Consider the following 19,288-nt stretch of genomic DNA (forward strand, 5'->3'; position numbering starts at 1 on the left):
TTTTATTTTATTCTTCATATTGATACTTAGAAACAGAACTCACTTTCAAGTTCTAATTGTTCATGACCACAGATTGCTTATGTTTTCATCATATCCATACAGGGATAGAGAGAAGTTCAAAGAAATTTATTTTTCACTTCTGTAAAATTCATTTTCTAAGATGCTAATATGGGTTTGGAAATTCTTGTAAGCCAATAGAGGTCTTCTAAAAAGAAGCCTGAGTTTAATTTTCTCCTACTTATTCCCTTTGCATTTTACACACAATTTTCTCTGTGGCAGAAAGACTTGTAAGAAATAATCATATATAAATAGTATCTGCAAACAAAACTACCTCTGGTAACTAGAGACTAGTTTAATTATAAAGATTAAAATACTTGAACAATATCTAGTCAGGTTTATTTTTGGATACAATTAGTTTAAGTATTTCTAAGGGCAGGCGAAAGTATTGCAAACTGACCAATGAACTAGAAATTATACTGGAAACTGTGGACTTCATGGATCTGGACCAGTGAGAAAGATTCAGTTCTCATTTTTTGCCTTATTATTATTTAATTTCAAGAGACGTATCTGTAGAGAATATGAGCCTCTGTAGAGGAAGTTGGTTAGTTGTTGAGGAAACGATGAAAGAAATGAAGATTTATACCACATTTGTTTCCATTGATCACTAGCCACTTCCAAGCTTTGAAACTTGTGCAGATTACTTAACCATTCCATGCCTGAATTTTCTCGTCTGTAAAATGGAGTTAGTAAAAATACTTAATGAGGAATGAATCAATTAATTCCACTTATAGCTCTTAGAATAGTACCTGACATACAGCAAGCTTGAAGTAAACATTAGCCGCTACACTTGTCCTCCTGAGGAAGTACTGCTACATGTAATAGGGTAGTCCTTATCACCCATTGGTCATAATCCATTAAAATAGACATATTCCTGTCTATAAAGGTATAAAGGAGTTTATACCTAAGTATGGAAAAGACCAGTGAGGGAAGGGTAAATTAATTGGGCCTATTTAACTGGGAAAACAAACAATGCTTAAGATCTAATATTTAAAAAGTCATCATGTGCTAAAGGGGGTTTTTAAGAGTGATAGAGAAAAATAATTTCAATTTCATTAAAAGAGGAAAAGGAGAAGTTAATCTCACCTATGGAGTTATATATAAGATACAATTTCTTTTTTTTTTTTCTTTTTGCGGTACGCGGGCCTCTCACTGTTGCGGCCTCTCCCGTTGCGGGGCACAGGCTCCAGACGCGCAGGCTCAGCGGCCATGGCTCACGGACCCAGCCGCTCCGCGGCATGTGGGATCTTCCCGGACCGCGGCACGAACCCGTGTCCCCTGCATCAGCAGGCGGACTCTCAACCACTGTGCCACCAGGGAAGCCCGAAGATACAATTTCTTAACCACAAGAGTTGGAAAACATTAAAAAGCTCTCAATCACAAAACATTGCCCACTCCTCAGACTATCAGTGATACTTTATAATGATTCTTCCCCAGTTCAAGACTGGTTATGAATATGCAAGATGGTGTGTAAAGATGATTAAATATGTTATTTGTAATACTCAGAATTCTTGAATATGAAATCAGAATATAAGTATATAAATCTATTAAGATGAGGCAGAGAAGGGATTAAACTTTTCTAAAGCTGAAGATAATGCCTGGAGAGAACTTTATTAAGACAGAGGGCACGGAGAACAGAGCAGGTGGTGAGGTGCCGGAGGAGATGGAGAGGGGCAGGGACCAATAGCCAGGGGTGCCATTTCCACATGTGAGGTGTGGAAGCCCCAGCTTCGGGCGGCTCCGTAGGCAACCTGACCACACAGTTCCCATGAACTTACTAACCCTGTCCCTTACCTCCTCTTCAGCCTTTAGATCTAAACACAGGAAGGAGAGGCAAATGCTATAACACAAAGCTGCTTTCTGCAGCCAGAGATCTCTGCTTTTGTTCTTGGTTCAGTCTTAACTTGAGTAAAACTGTTAAGTAATCTTGTTTAGTGAATTTAAATTCTATAGAAACTCAATACACATTCATAGGAGATAGGTGGATTTTTCTGTTCTCTAATAAGAGAAAATTTTGCATGTGAATACAGAGGGCTGAGTCGGGCAACAGAGAGCAGGTTAGGTGCCCTCTAAGTTTCCTTACAACCTTTTCCAGCCCAATTCACACGACAGTATCTCCTCAGAGGCAGCAAGACTAGAGCATTTTTTTCTTGCGTGGAGACATGACCTACCTTGTTCGCAGGATTGTGATTTGATAGTCTTGCCATAGTTTTGATGGACTTCCCAGGGTCATCCACACTCTCTTGTCCCCCTACCTCTTGGAGATTAAGAGGCTGCCATGAAGAAAGGTAGATTTCCCGCAGGGAGCTCACCAGGTACTGTGTGAATCAAGCAGCAAGCGGTGACTGCAGTAGCAATAGGCTCTAAGCAGCTACAGACAAATAGAAAACCACACAGATGCTCAGTGGCTGTTTATAGTAATCTGTAGTAAATTTTAAGATTTATACAACCTAATGTTGGACAAATGCATTTCTTTTTTTAATGGGCTATGGGCATATCCATTTGGATGTTTTATGTTAAGCAGATGGTGAATGCGAAGGTGATATTCCCTGGAATAGGATGGTGGTGATCTGGAGTCAGGTTGGTTAAATTGCCTTTTGATCCTTCAGCGTAGTATTTTCTTGGAAAGGTTTCCGACAGGATTAAAAACAACGTGTATATAAATATTCCTTAGGGTTGGATTTAATTTCACACATGGGTTAATTACTATGCATTGGCCATTCAGTAAGTGGGATTTAAATCCTAAATGTTTACAGGATTCCTAAATGATGCATTTAATAAAGTTATAGTCTTTTCTGCAATTGATCCGTAATGAATAAGCAATCACAAGAGGCTTTTCAGCCATGTGAATTATGTGTTTGGATGCCGACTAAGCAGAGCTGATGTATGATCCAAACCTTAGTTTTCCTCCCAGTGATTATTTCCCTCTATATTTATCCATACATTTGGTGTGAGGGTGACAGTCCAACCAGACCTATTTGGTTTGGAAATGCTAAAGCAAAGCAAATGGAAAAAATGTGAAATGAGGCTTCTTGTATAAACTGTTAAATGAGATCAGTTGAATCAAATTTATATCTCTACACTTTAAATGCAATCTGCAAGTGCATCACTGAATTAAATGCTAAAACCAAACCATCACATACCTGCTGCTCTGAAGATAGCCAGTGTATGAGTTTCTTAAAATGCTAGTGGATTTAACTGAGGTCAAAGAATTTTTGTATACTTTCTCTCTCATTGGGAGAATATCAGCTTTTGGTTATAATAATCCTTTTTAAGACATCTTTAGAAAATCTTTTTTCTCTTCTACCTTCTTTGAAATAAGATTACATTTTAACTGTTAATCCATAGATGTTTGTCTCAAGAATTTACATTGAAATTTAACCTTTAATACATGGTCTCTATCTGGTCTAAACCAGATAGAGTCACTCAGGATATAGGCCTAAATTGATTAACATGCATTTTTTTTCCCCCTTAAGGCAAAATCCTACTCTTGCAGATGTCTACTAAAAACAAATTATAGAGTTGCTCTTTTTTTGAGAAATTTAAATTGTGGAGCCAGAGGTGAAGACGTGGGGTTCTTTCTATCTTTCAAGGTGCATAAGAACAGGGTAGAGAGGAGCGTGGTGAAACAGATGTCCCGAAGTTCCGGGTGGACCAAAGTGGTCCCAAGTGTCAATTCAGCTGGTGTCATCAAACTAAATGCTACCCGGCCAGAGTAGTGTCCCAGCTCAGAAATCTCAGTTGTCAGCCATGTGTTTTAAGGTGCATTTACTCTGGGGTATGCCCAAATCAGGGATGTCTCCCTGTCCTGGGAAACTCTGTACCTTGATTTTTTTTGTAAACTGCAATGAGATGAAATTTAGGGGACACCAAATAAAGAGACCTTCCCTAAAGATTTCCCTTTCCCTCATTCCCCCTTTTGTTACTTTTAATAAATGTGATACCCAGCAATCCTGAGAGGCACCCTCACTTCTCTGGACAGACTCTTTACCTGTCCAGGTGTTCCAGGATCCCCGATCTGGCTTAGGTCACTGGGTGGTGCAGTGAGGACAGAGGGCTTCCTGTTACCTGGGGCTGAGCCCCTGCCAATGCAGTCCAGTGACCACCTTGACCTCCTTTATTACTTTCCTTGGGACAGAAATTATATGTCCATGATGCCACCCAGTCTTAACTCTATGATCTCTTTAGGGACTCTTGTAAGGCATGTTTCGGCCTCTCTTTTCTTTTCTTTCTTTCTTTTTTGAAAATATAAACAGAAAACAAATTGGCATGATTGCTAAACAAAGGGATAGAGGCAAAGGATTTCCTAATCTTAAATTTACTTCCTTGTTTGTAGCCGAGACACAGATCATGGAGTGTCTTGCTTTACAACAATAGAATAATGGAACAATAAACTTAGTCTGTTTATTCCATCTGCTTCTCACGAGAAGGGAAAAATTATTACCCAGAAGTGTTGGGGGGATGATCTTAGGTTCCACTGGAAAGATTTTTGCAAGGATCTTCCATCATAATATCCACTTGTACCCAGACTCTTTCTGAAGTAGTTCCAAGAGCTGTATACAAAGCCTTGACAGGACGCTGGCCAGCTGCCTGATCGTATTGCTTATGGCTTATTCTGATCTCATCAGCATGCCTGTGGGCACTGCTGTCGAAGCAGGACAGCGGGCTTAGGATTCTCTTTATTAGAGCAGTGCAGTTTCCCACGGGTCTGTCCAGGGCTCTCTCTGTTATCCTGGGGAAGGTAGGTCCCCGGGCAGCCAGATACTTCCTCAGACCTGCATCCCTTCCAGATGTTTCTTGCTACAACTGGCATGATGTCTTCTGCGGGACTTTTCTCTTAAACTTCAGACATCTCCAAGCGGAAGGCAGCAGTTAATTTCTATGTGCCTGTTTGCAGCCATGGTGTCTACAGTGCATAAGGTCTGCGTAACAAGATCCCCGGGTTCTCTCCAGCTTCCGTGCCTGTTGCTCCTGTTGCAGAGCAGAATGGGGAGGATGCTGTTGAGGAGGAGAAGATGGAGGCAGTCCACTGTGACGGGCACTACATGGGGAGTATCTCACATGAATGGGACACAGCCCTTGTTAGTCTTACTGGATAAAACATCTAGCACTGGTAGTGAAAATTCAAGGACTGGGGCAGAGCTTGGATCTCTAGAACCATATGAATATTTGCAGTTCAGCGAGTATTTCAACAGCTTCCTGCTGCCCTTAGGGTAAAATCCAAACTCATTTATGTGGTGTCTTAGTTTGGGTTCCCTCGGACAAAGCTTCCAGCATAAGCGGTTTATTTGGGAGTGGTCCTAGAACTCACAGGTGGTGTGTGGGGAGCTAATTCAGGGAGGGCAAAAAGCTAAGAAGAGGGGCTGTATAATTTAGCTTGTTCCACTGCGCTGAGTACACCTTAGCCCTGCTGTGGATTTCTGGGAAACAGTGTTGAACACATACTTCAGAGATATCCCAGCAGAGAGGCAAGGGAGCTGGGATATCTATACCTCCACTCCTGTCTGTCTCTGATGGAGAATTGCTGAGGGGAGGGCGGGGCGGGTTGTTCATTCCCTGGCACTTCCAGCTGGCCATACACCTCAGGTCAGGGCGAGTTCTAGCAGTCACAGAAAGCCCTAGGTGGGAAAAGAAAAAAAAGAAGGAAAGAAAGAAAGTAAGCCCTGGGACAGAGTGATGAGTGCTGGCAGCATGCCCTGAAATGCTAAAGGCCCAGGAACTGGGGTGGGGCACCATCTGCTCCACAGGCTCTTGTATATTCCTGCACGAGCAGCCCTCTGGCACCTTTTCCAGCCTCAGCTCAGGAACAGGTAGTATATGAGGGGACTTTGTGTTTGGGAGGTGATACTTCCAGTAGGGTGGGTCAGGCATCATTAAGTAAAGCAGCTGCTAAGCGGTAAGTAGGGAGGCCCAGTAGCATCGGGCAGGCAGCGCATACGCCACCGGATCAGTTCAGTTCATCCGTGGATCTCTACTCTGATACTAATAGCTGCTGCTTTGGAGTACTCAGTATGCCCATGCACCATGCTAAAGGCTTTAGTGCATTTTCTCGGTTAATCTTCACAGCAGCCCTGTGAAGTAGAATGCATTATTCCCTTTTTGCAGGTAAGGAAATAGGGCTCAGAGAAGTTCAGTAACTTGTCTGAGGCCACATGCCTATACGTGGCAAAGACCAGATGTAAGTAAGCCCTGCTGGTCTGACTCCACAGCCCTTTGTATTGTTCTGTTCTTCTTGTTGTTGTTTTTGTTTGTTTCCCGGTTGTTATATCTCTAAAATGTCAACTCTTTTCATCTAAAGGAATCTCCCCGCCTTTTACATGCCACTAACTTGCTGGAAAAAATTAGTTGTCCTGTGGCGTGTGCATATTCTGGGTCTGATTGTTTCTTCCTGGTGTCATTTAACTTGTCCCTCCAGTCCCCGGATTTTCTGTAAACCGGGAGTTAGGTCTAAAGGCTCGTTAGACGCAGGTTCTATCATTTAGTGGCCCTGATTCTAGCTGGCTCGGTACACAGCATACTGCATCCACGGGGAGGCTGGGAGCTAAGGTTAATCAGTGAGTTCAGGATGCGACAGTGGATCCCTCTGTTGCAAAGATGCTTCCCCCGCTTACAATCAGTGAGTCATCTGTGGGTGATACTTTCAATGCCTGTGCTCTTAACCATAATATAATAGAACTATCTCAACCCCAAAGTTTCAAATTAGATACGGTGATGCCAAATCTGATCCCACCAAGGTGCCAGCCTGAACTGACAGAGGAGTCTCAGGCTTCAGACAGCCTTGGCCTTTGTTTGAAAAGAAATGGAGAAGAGGCACGCTGTCCCCTCTTCACTTCTCTAGACCTGATCTTTTCAGGTTTTAGGTGGAGATAACAGTGAGACCCTCGAGGGCTGCAGAGGTTGAGCCCCAGGAGGTAGGACAGGAGGGGCTGGCTTGGGGCCAAGGATACCAGCGTGCCTCTTGCCGTCATTCCAGGGCCTGCCGAGTAGTAGGGGCAGCACCCCCACTTTCCTGCACTTGCCCAGATTCATTCCAGATGATACTGGGCCCCTGTCTCTCATGCCAGCCACCACAGGTCCCAAACAAGCCAAGAAACTGTCAGCTTCCACTTCCAATTATGTTAAATGGGCCTATTGATGCAATCAGATCTGATTGAGCACCAGAATAAACCCCAAAGCACCAAGTGATTTGATGACACTCCCACACACTCGGCTCTCATTAACACCCTGCCTGGCCTGGTGAGCTGCCCTACAACCAGATGTGTCCTGGGGGGCTGGAACTCTACAGGAAGAGCCCAAGGCTGAGTTGCTGCCGCTGCCCCCCGGGGCCCCTGAGGCAGTCCCCTCTGGCAGGGCCTCTCATTTTCCCACACTATCGCTTGATATCTGGGTCCAGGGAAAAAGTTCACGGGACCCCTCTGCTCTGAAAAAGTGAGATGCAATCAGTAATAACGTGGTTTGCCCTAAAGGGCAAGCACGTGAGTTTGGAGCATGTGAGTGCTGGGCTACCCCACCTGGAAGGGACTCCTAACAAACTTTCCCTCACCCCCAAAATCTTGCCAGGTCAGCAAAAGACACGTGGAAAGATCCTTAAGAGAAGAGAGTAGTTGTCGAGACTTTTGGTCACATTTCTGATCTTATTTTGTTCGTGGAGGGCAGGAAGAGAGTTTGCGTGAAAGAAGCAAGTTTTTAAGAGGAAAAAGAGATTTTAAGGCTAAATGAGGATGCAGTGTGAACAGTGGAAAACTGGCATAGGCAGCCGTGTGGGCAGGGGAACAGGGAAGTTGGTGTTTAGAAGATTAAGATCCAGGAGGACTGCTTTTGCATTTGGAGGGACAGAGCCCTAGGAAACAAGCCCACAAAGTCAGATCCAGAACAGAGAGTGGCCAGCTGCAAGACCCAGTGGGGTTAGCACATGTAGCAGTCTAGAGACGGGCTGCACTTTAGGTAGCGTTGAAGAGATGGGTGATCCTTATTTTGGGAGGACTTATAGCTTTCGTTCTTGTCAAATGTTTTCTGAAACTTCTAATCTTCTAATATACCCTTCAAAGTATATTCCTGTTCAAAGCCCTGAATTTCATCTTTATGGATATCATGATTAATGTGATTCTTATCTGCTTTTTGTTATTTACAATAATAATAATTAGCATATAATGAGCTTCAATTACGTACTAGAGACTCTACAAAACTTCTTTTTTAAATTTCTTTTTTGTTTTTTAATTTTCATTGGTGTATAGTTGATTCACAATGTTGTGTTAGTTTCAGGTGTACAGCAAAGTGAATCAGTTACACATATATATATATATATATATATATATATATATATATATATGTCTCCACTCTTTTTTAGCTTCTTTTCCCATATAGACCATTGCAGAGTATTGAGTGCTGTACAGTAGGTCCTTATTAGTTATCTCTTTTATATATAGTAGTGTGTATATGTCAATCCTGATCTTCCAATTTATCCCTCCCCTACTTACCCCCCACTAACTATAAGTTTATTTTCTACATCTGTAACTCTATTTCTATTTTCTACAAAACTTCTTTTATGCATTATTTTATTTCTTACAACAACCTGACAACGATGGTCCCATCACTGTCCCTGTTTTACCTGTGAGGAAATGGAAGCCTGGAGAGACCAAGTCACTCATCCAGAGTCCCATGGCGTGGATTCACTGGGATATGAATTCAAGCACTGTGACTAGTCTAGAACCCTAGCTCTATCTGTCTCCTATTGTGTAATAAATCATAAATCCATGAAGAGGAGCAACTCTACCCTACCCTCATCTTTGTACCATCTCTCACCTCCACCGTCTACATACTTAATCCAGAACCTTCTATATAACAGGCCCGTGTAAGTGTTTATTGGAAGAATGGATATATTACCGGACTTTCCCTCTCTTCTGCACTAGGCTCTGGGGAAAGAATTCTGGGTTTGTAATTAGTGCTAGGTCTTCAAATTAACATAAAGAAAAAAAATCCTTAAATTCTCATTAAGCTCCTAATGAGCTTTATTATAGGCACAAAGTAGACAGCAGTGACCAGTGTGGGTCTTGCATCTATTGATCTATAATTGTCCCTATTGTCACGTGCATCGTGAAGACTCCAGTGAAGCGTTTTGAGCCCCTCCATTTGAAGAAAATCTTGGATGCAGAAGCTGCTTTTTAAAAGCCAAGATGCGTGTTGGAGGGAATGTACCATAAGGACTGGGGCATGCCCCCTACCCAGAAAGCTGAAGGACCACTCCCTTCCCATGTGTGGTCTGTGCTGCATCCAGGTCTCAGCTGCAACCTTAACTCCCATCTCTGGCCCTTTCACCAAGTCTGCTGATGAGGACACCCATTATGTCGAGGGAGAGCCTTCCTCGCTTAGAAGGGGAAGGAGTGTTCCAGTACACTTTGCAGCCTTTATTTTATTTTATTTTTTTAACGTCTTTATCGGAATATAATTGCTTTACAATGTTGTTGTGTTTCTGCTGTATAACAAAGTGAATCAGCTATACGTATACATATATCCCCATATCCCCTCTCTCTTGCGTCTCCCTCCCACACTCCCTATCCCACCCTTCTAGGTGGACACAAAGCATGGAGTTGATCTCTGGCTGCTTCCCACTAGCTAGTTATTTTACATTTGGTAGTGTATATATGTCCATGCCACTTTCAATGGAGATGATTTCCAGCTGCCACTGAGTTGGTGGACCGGCCTGCTGGAAGCCAGCATGGTCTGCAGCTACTCTGTCATGTGTTTGAACACTCATGATGAGGTACCATAATGGAAGATATAAAATCAATTGTGACAACTATCAAACTGAGTAAAAAATCTCCACACACCTGGAAAGACTACCAAATGGTGAATCATGATCTCCCTGTATTAAGCAATACTTGACTCAGCCCATTCCAGTAGAACAAAAGAGCTTGGAATATCCCTTGAGACAGGGTTTGACCTATGGGCCATGAGGCCCCTATGCTTGAGAATTTCTCATTCTGAGTCATTTGGGTCCTGGCTTCCTCTGTGGGAACAGCAGCCGGTTCTTCTTGTCACATGACCTGATTGAGAGGCAGGAGGTGAGTAATTGAGAGCTTAGACTGAGAAGCCAGCTGCCTGCTTTGAATCCTGGTTCTATCACTTTCTAGCTGTGTAAGTTAATGTCTCCTCATGCCTCAGTTCTGTGTTGTAAAAAGGGAATAAAAATGCTACTTATTTCACAGTGTTATTAGGGTTAATACGTGTGAAGCACTAGAAGAGTGACAGGCATGGTAAATCTTTATGTGTTAAGTAATAATAACAGTAATAATGATGATGATGATGGAAATAAAGCTTTACAACTGTATGAAATAGGCAGCTTTTATTTCTACTTCAAAGATAAGGAATTGGTGGCTCAAAGCAGTTTCTAAGCTACTAAGAGATAGACTTTGGATTCCAAACCATGATCTTACCCACAACACCTCCCTAGACCCAGTTTCCTCAACTATAAAATAAGGGGGCAAGGCGGCTCTGAGGTTCCTTTCAGACCCTAACATTTGACAAACCCACTGCCCTCTGGTCCTGTGCTCTCGACAACATCTGCAGTTTCTCTCTTTCCAAGGGCTTTCCCCTTCCAACTTCAAATATGCCCAGATTGCCCTTAGTCTAAAAATTCTTCATTGTACCTTTCTGTCTGTGCCAGCTTCAGTATTCCTCTCCTGTCCTTAAAGTTAGAAGGTGTAGAGACCACTCCCACAAATCACCCATCATCTCCCTCCCTCTGCAGTCTTTTTCTCACCTCTACTGCTCAACTTGTAGTGCTGTCATGAAGGTTGGTGATGACTTCCTTCTACCCAAACCCATTCGCCTTTTCTTATTTCTTCCCTGACTCAGCATCTCTGCATATGGACTATGTCAACATGTAATGATCTACAGTGGCAGGTGTCATCCCTGAAGGACCCTCTACATTTGTCAGACCTCTTTCTCTCTCTCAAGAACATGAACAATTTCAGATATTTCATTATATTGTGCCACTTTTTTACCCCTGCAACTCAACATTATGTATTGAGATCGTCCCATGTCAGTCACTAGGAACTACCTCTTTATTTTTGATTGCTGTGTATTATTTCAGTATGGATACACATATTTAATTATGCCTTTATTGATGGACATGTTCTTTAATTGCAAACGATGTTGTTTTTGTCCCCTAATTTAGATCCAGTTCCCTTTAAGTAAGTAATTAATTAAAAAAATTGAAGTATAGTGGAGTTACAATGTCATGTTAGTTTCAGGTATACGGCACAGTGATTCAGATATATATATATATATATATATATGTGTTTTTTCTTTTTCAGATTCTTTTCCCTTATAAGTTATTACAAAATATTGAGTAGAGTAGTTCCTTGTGCTATACAGTAGGTCCTTGTTGGTTATCTATTTTATATATAGTAGTGTGTATATGTTAATCCCAACCTCCTAATTTATCCCTCCCCCACCTTTTCCCTTTGGTAACCATAGGTTTGTTTTCTCTGACTGTGAGTCTCTTTCTGTTTTGGAAATAAGTTCATTTGTATCTTTTTTTGTTTCAGATTCCACATATAAGTGATATCATATAATATTTGTCTTTGTTGGCTTACTTCACTTAGTATGATAATCTCTAGGTCCACTCATGTTGTTGCAAATGGCATTACTTCATTCTTTTTTATTGCTGAGTAATATTCCATTGTATATATGGGCCACCTCTTCTTTCTTTCTTTCTTTCTTATTTTTGGCTGTGTTGGGTCTTAGTTGCAGCACGCGGGACCTTCGTTGCGGCGCAGGCTTCTTGCTAGTTGTGGCGTGTGGTTTTCTCTCACTAGTTGTGGCGCACAGGCTCCAGGGTGTGTGGGCTCTGTAGTTGTGGTGCAGGGGCTCTCTCGTTGAAGCGCGCGAGCTCAGTAGTTGTGGCACGTGGGCTTAGTTTTCCCGCAGCACGGGACCACCTCTATCTATTCATCTGTCAGTGGACACTTAGGTTGCTTCTGTGTCTTGGCTATTGCAAACAATGTTTTAATGATCATCCTTGAATATGCTTCTTTGGACAGAGGTGTGAGTATTTTTCTAGGGTAAATGCCAAGATGGATTTACTGGGTTATAGGATATTAAATTTTAATAATTAATTGTCTTTATTTTAGCTGTCATCTTTTAGCTCAGCTCAGCTCAAATCGAGGATTAAGGCATGTTCCTAGCAGAGAGGCTATTCAGAGATCCTACTTCAGCAGTTTAAGATTCACCTAAGCTGACTCTGCCGCTGCCCCACCTCTGACCATGGTAACTCAGTGTCTGAGCTCCTGCTTTTGTGTTTCCTTCTCTGTCTCAGCGACTTGCCCTGATTTCCTCTATACCCGAGTCTCTGAACACTGTACCTGTATCTCTGAGACACTCAGCACCTATCTGTTGGAATCTTCACCAGTTACTGCTCTCCTCTCCTCCCCAGCACACTGGCCTGGATGAACTCATCAGTTCTTGGCTTCTATGCTGACCGACTTGTGGGATTCTGCTCTCATCTGTCCTTTTCCCTTAGTCTAGGGTACTAGTGCTACAGGACCCATTAGAGTCCATATTCTTCAGCTTTAGTTATGATATTAATACCTTAAAGACCCCTTTTTTGGCCTCCTACTCTATCCTGAAGTTCCGTCTGGACTCTGCCACTTCCCGGCCTGGTGGCTGTCCAAGCTTGCACAGTGTTATTGGGTTTCACATTACCCCACAATACTGATGATTTTCTATTTCTAACCATATCTCTTTTTTTCCCCAGTGAGAAACTTCCTTTCTTTTTCTTTTCCCTGTTGTTTGATATCCTTCAAGGCTAGGTCTTCGTTCTGCTATTCTTTCTAAGCACTTACTTCTTCAATATTTTCCTACTCTTACTTACCTTAACAGACTTAAATACAGTTTATTCCCAAGCATAAATATCCAGACTTCACCCTTCCCCATGCTCCATGAGTGCGTTTCCAATTGTCTGCATAACATCTCCATTTGAATGTTTCCCATCACTTCAATTTCAATATGTCTAAACCCAACAGAATCATCTGCTACAATTTTACCCCATCTGTTCCCTTTCCAGTTTTCTCTGTCTCTGTAAACGATATCACATTTCCTTGATCACCCAGACTAGAAATCTTGGACCTATATCTGATTTCTTTATTTCTTCACCTCTTATAGACAATCCAACATGGAATCCTGCTGAAGTTTTTCCTTTGAAAATAACGTTGTGGGTGACTTCTGAATGAAAAGTGGATTGGGTACATGCATTTATCTCTTTTCTGAAATGCCACTAAAATGGCAGCCAAGGTATGTTTTAAAAGGTAAAACCCCATGCAAGACAGGAAAAGGAAAAAACTACAAGTTGGACAGTACATGATAAATGATAACTTATTTAGCACATCCCTGAAAAAGCTGAACTATAAGCCAAGAGCAAAAGAGATCCTAAGAGCGTCTAAATTTTTTTTTTATCTCCAAGAAACTCAATGGCCCAGAAATTTGGAAGCACAAGGTACATCAAAAAGTGTGGGTGAAGGCAGGATTAAAGAGAAGGAAAATTTGTAAGTCTTTTTAAGGCAGTTAGAACCCTAGTTGTCTTTCCTGATCATCCCCGTCCCAAAAAAGACTAGAGATTTATTCTTTGCAACAATGGATTTCTGGCCTGGGAGCACCAGTAACTGTTGTAGGCTGGTGCTGTATCAACTAAAAGTTTGTATGCTGAGTGCTGAGAGTGTTGGTTCTCTTTACCTGCTAGCCCCCTTTGAGGCAGGAAATCGAGGGTACTTTTCTGGAAACTCTAGCTGGCTCAAGAGAAAAGACCTAGAGATACTAACACCAGTGAGTCCCCAGTGACATGGTCTGGCCATATCATCTTCCAGGAAACCCCACAATAAACAGGCACATCTAATCAACTTTTTAGTGCCCCACTTTTATTATTTTTTGTTTATTTATTTTTTACATCTTTATTGGAGTATAATGGCTTTACAATGGTGTGTTAGTTTCTGCTTTATAACAAAGTGAATCAGTTATACATACACATATGTTCCCATATCTCTTCCCTCTTGCATCTCCCTCCCTCCCACCCTCCGTATCCCACCCCTCCCACCCTCCGTATCCCACCCCTCCAGGCGGTCACAAAGCACCGAGCAGATCTCCCTGTGCTATGTGGCTGCTTCCCACTAGCTATCTATTTTACCTTTGGTAGTGTATATATGTCCATGCCACTCTCTCGCTTTGTCACAGCTTACCCTTCCCCCTCCCCATATCCTCAAGTCCATTCTCTAGTAGGTCTGTGTCTATTCCTGTCTTACCCCTAGGTTCTTCATGACATTTTTTTTTCTTAAAATCCATATATATGTGTTAGCATATGGTATTTGTCTTTCTCTTTCTGACTTACTTCACTCTGTATGACAGACTCTAAGTCTATCCACCTCATTACAAAGAGCTCAATTTCGTTTCTTTTTATGGCTGAGTAATATTCCATTGTATATATGTGCCACATCTTCTTTATCCATTCATCTGATGATGGACACTTAGGTTGCTACATCTCCAGGCTATTGTAAATAGAGCTGCAATGAACATTTTGGTACATGACTCTTTTTTCTTTTATGTGGTACGCGGGCCTCTCACTGTCGTGGCCTCTCCTGTTGCGGAGCACAGGCTCCAGATGCGCAGGCTCAGCGGCCTTGGCTCACGGGCCCAGCCACTCCGCGGCATGTGGGATCTTCCCGGACCGGGGCACGAACCTGTGGCCCCTGCATCGGCAGGTGGACTCTCAACCACTGCGCCACCAGGGAAGTCCCTATTCATAGTTTTTTAAGGAACCTCCATACTGTTCTCCATAGTGACTGTACCAATTTACATTCCCACCAACAGTGCAAGAGGGTTCCCTTTTCACCACACTCTCTCCAGCATTTATTGTTTCTAGATTTTTGATGATGGCCATCCTGACTGGTGTGAGATGATATCTCATTGTAGTTTTGATTTGCATTTCTCTAATGATTAATGATGTTGAGCATTCTTTCATGTGTTTGTTGGCAGTCTGTATATCTTCTTTGGAGATATGTCTATTTAGGTCTTCTGTCCATTTTTGGATTGAGTTGTTTGTTTTTTTGTTATTAAGCTGCATGAGCTGCTTATAAATTTTGGAGATTAACCCTTTGTCAGTTGCTTCATTTGCAAATATTTTCTCCCACTCTGAGTGTTGTCTTTTTGTCTTGTTTATGGTTTCCTTTGCTGTGCAAAAGATTTGAAGTTTCATTAGGTCCCATTTGTTTATTTTTGTTTTTATTTCCATTTCTCCAGGAGGTGGGTCAAAAAGGATCATGCTGTGATTTAGGTCATAGAGTGTTCTGCCTATGTTTTCCTCTAAGAGTTTGATAGTTTTTGGCCTTAGATTTAGGTCTTTAATCCATTTTGACCTTATTTTTGTGTAAGGTGCTGGGAGTGATATAATCTCATACTTTTACATGTACCTGTCCAGTTTTCCCAGCACCACTTATTGAAGAGGCTGTCCTTTCTCCACTGTACATTCCTGCCTCCTTTATCAAAGATAAGGTGACCATATGTGCGTGGGTTTATCTCTGGGCTTTCTATCCTGTTCCATTGATCTATATTTCTGTTTTTGTGCTAGTGCCATACTGTCTTGATTACTGTAGCTTTGTAGTATAGTCTGAAGTCAGGGAGCTGGATTCCTCCAGCTCCATTTTTCGTTCTCAAGATTTCTTTGGCTATTCGGGGTCTTTTGTGTTTCCATACAAATTGTGAAAATTTTTGTTCTAGTTCTGTGAAAAATGCCAGTGGTAATTTGATAGGGATTGCATTGAATCTGTAGATTGCTTTGGGTAGTAGAGTCATTTTCACAATGTTGATTCTTCCAATCCAAGAACATGGTATATCTCTCCATCTATTTGTATCATCTTTAATTTCTTTTGTCAGTGTGTTATAATTTTCTGCATATAGGTCTTTTGTCTCCTTAAGTAGGTTTATTCCTAGATATTTTATTCTTTGTGTTGCAATGGTAAATGGGAGTGTTTTCTTGGTTTCACTTTCAGATTTTTCATCATTAGTGTATAGGAATGCCAGAGATTTCTGTGCATTAATTTTGTATCCTGCTACTTTACCAAATTTATTGATTAGCTCTAGTAGTTTTCTGGTAGCATCTTTAGGATTCTCTATGTATAGTATCATGTCATCTGCAAACAGTGACAGCTTTACTTCTTCTTTTCCGATTTGGATTGTTTTATTTCCTTTTCTTCTCTGATTGCTGTGGCTAAAACTTCCAAAGCTGTGTTGAATAAGAGTGGTGAGAGTGGGCAATGTTGTCTTGTTCCTGATCTTAGTGGAAATGCTTTCAGTTTTTCACCGTTGAGGATGATGTTGGCTGAGGGTTTGCCATATATGGCCTTTATTATGTTGAGGAAAGTTCCCTCTATGCTTACTTTCTGCAGCGTTTTTACCATAAATCGGTGTTGAATTTTGTCGAAAGCTTTCTCTGCATCTATTGAGATGATCATATGGTTTTTCTCCTTCAATTTGTTAATATGGTGTATCACGTTGATTGATTTGTGTATATTGAAGAATCCTTGCATTCCTGGAATAAACCCCACTTGATCATGGTGTATGATCCGTTTAATGAGTTTTGGGTTCTGTTTTCTAGTATTTTTTTGAGGATTTTTGCATCTATGTTCATTAGTGATAATGGCATGCAGTTTTCTTTCTTTGTGACATCCTTGTCTGGTTTTGGTATCACGGTGATGGTGGCCTCGTAGAATGAGTTTTGGAGTGTTCCTCCCTCTGCTATATTTTGGAAGAGTTTGAGAAGGATAGGTGTTAGCTCTTCTCTAAATGTTTCATAGAATTCTCCTGTGAAGCCATCTGGTCCTGGGCTTTTGTTTGTTGGACGATTTTTAATCACAGTTTCAATTTCAGTGCTTGTGAGTGGTCTGTTCATATTTTCTATTGCTTCCTGAATCAGTCTTGGAAGGTTGTGCATTTCTAACAATTTGTCCATTTCTTCCAGTTTGTCCATTTTATTGGCATAGAGTTGCTTGTAGTAATCTCTCATGATCTTTTGTATTTCTTCAGTGTCAGTTGTTACTTCTCCTTTCTCATTTCTAATTCTATTGATTTGAGTCTTCTCCCTTTTTTTCTTGATGAGTCTGACTAATGGCTTATCAATTTTGTTTATCTTCTCAAAGAACCAGCTTTTAGTTTTATTGATCTTTGCTATTGTTTCCTTCATTTCTTTTTCATTTATTTCTGATCTGATTTTTATGATTTCTTTCCTTCTGCTAACTTTGGGGTTTTTTTGTTCTTCTTTCTCTAATTGCTTTAGGTGCAAGGTTAGGTTGTTTATTCGAGATGTTTCCTGTTTCTTAAGGTAGGATTTTATTGCTATAAACTTCCCTCTTAGAACTGCCTTTGCTGCATCCCATAGATTTTGGGTCATCGTGTCTCCATTGTCATTTGTTTCTAGGTATTTTTTAATTTCCTCTTTGATTTCTTCAGTGATCACTTCGTTATTAAGTAGTGTATTGTTTAGTCTCCATGTGTTTGTATTTTTTTTACAGATCTTTTCCTATAATTGATATCTTGTCTCATAGCTTTGTAGTCGGAAAAGATACTTGATACAATTTCAATTTTCTTAAATTTACCAAGGCTTGATTTGTGACCCAAGATATGATGTATCCTGGAGAATGTTCCATGAGCACTTGAGAAAAATGTGTATTCTGTTGTTTTTGGGTGGAATGTCATATAAATATCAATTAAGTCCATCTTGTTTAATGTATCATTTAAATCTTGTGTTTCCTTATTTATTTTCATTTTGGATGATCTGTGCATTGGTGAAAGTGGGGTGTTAAAGTCCCCTACTATGAATGTGTTACTGTCTATTTCCCCTTTTATGGCTGTTAGTATTTGCCTTATGTATTGAGGTGCTCCTATGTTGGGTGCATAAATATTTACAATTGTTATATCTTCTTCTTGGATTGATCCCTTGATCATTATGTAGTGTCCTTCTTTGCTTCTTGTAATAGTCTTTATTTTAAAGTCTATTTTGTCTGATATGAGAATTGCTACTCCAGCTTTCTTTTGGTTTCCATTTGCATGGAATATCTTTTTCCATCCCCTTACTTTCAGTCTGTATGTGTCTCTGGGTCTGAAGTGGGTCTCTTGTAGACAGCAAATATATGGGTCTTGTTTTTGTATCCATTCAGCCAATCTGTGTCTTTTGGTGGGAGGATTTAGTCCATTTACATTTAAGGTAATTATCGCTATGTATGTTCCTATTGCCATTTTCTTAATTATTTTGGGTATGTTATTGTAGGTCTTTTCCTTCTCTTGTGTTTCTTGCCTAGGGAAGTTCCTTTAGCAGTTGTTGTTAAGCTGCTTTGGTGGTGCTGAACTCTCTCAGCTTTTGCTTGTCTGTAAAGGTTTTAATTTCTCCATCAAATCTGAATGAGATACTTGCTGGGTAGAGTAATCTTGGTTGCAGGTTTTTCTCCTTCATCACTTTAAATATGTCCTGCCAGTCCCTTCTGGCTTGCAGAGTTTCTGCTGAAAGATCAGCTGTTAACCTTATGGGGATTCCCTTGTGTGTTATTTGTTGTTTTTCCCTTGCTGCTTTTAATATGTTTTCTTTGTATTTAATTTTTGACAGTTTGATTGGTATTTGTCTAGGCGTGTTTCTCCTTGGATTTATCCTGTATGGGACTCTCTGTGCTTCCTGGACTTGATTAACTATTTCCTTTTCCATATGAGGGAAGTTTTCAACTATAATCTCTTCAAATATTTTCTCAGTCCCTTTCTTTTTCTCTTCTTCTTTGCGAACCCCTATAATTCGAATGTTGGTGCGTTTAATGTTGTCCCAGAGGTCTCTGAGACTGTCCTCAGTTCTCTTCATTGTTTTTTCTTTATTCTGCTCTGCAGTAGTTATTTCCACTATTTTATCTTCCAGGTCACTTATCCGTTCTTCTGACTCAGTTATTCTGCTATTGATCCCATCTAGAGTATTTTTAATTTCATTTATTGTGTTGTTCATCATTGTTTGTTTCATCTTTAGCTCTTCTAGGTCCTTGTTAAATGTTTCTTGCATTTTGTCTATTCTATTTCCAAGATTTTGGATCATCTTTACTATCATTATTCTGAATTGTTTTTCAGGTAGACTGCCTATTTCCTCTTCATTTTTTAGGTCTGGTGGGTTTTTATCTTGCTCCTTCATCTGCTGTGTTTTTTTCTGTCTTCTCAT

The 19,288-nt window shown here is 40.9% G+C and overlaps 1 long non-coding RNA gene across 3 annotated transcripts in view; it reads left to right on the plus strand.

Moving 5' to 3' along the window:
• The first annotated feature begins 5,650 nt into the window (after positions 1-5,650).
• The window catches only part of LOC113622798 (uncharacterized), a 68,405-nt gene continuing 54,767 nt past the window's right edge, over positions 5,651-19,288 (plus strand). For 2 of the 3 annotated variants that reach the window (XR_003433662.1, XR_003433663.1), the window contains exon 1: positions 11,767-13,350. This is a non-coding gene — a long non-coding RNA (uncharacterized LOC113622798). Of the gene's footprint in view, positions 5,868-11,766; positions 13,351-19,288 lie in introns of those variants that run through there. The other variant, XR_003433661.1, reaches the window with a different exon arrangement.

Source organism: Aethalodelphis obliquidens, unplaced genomic scaffold (genome assembly GCF_003676395.1).
Source record: "Aethalodelphis obliquidens isolate GAN/ISIS:26980383/991018 unplaced genomic scaffold, ASM367639v1 scaffold10, whole genome shotgun sequence".
Lineage (NCBI taxonomy): Eukaryota > Metazoa > Chordata > Mammalia > Artiodactyla > Delphinidae > Aethalodelphis > Aethalodelphis obliquidens.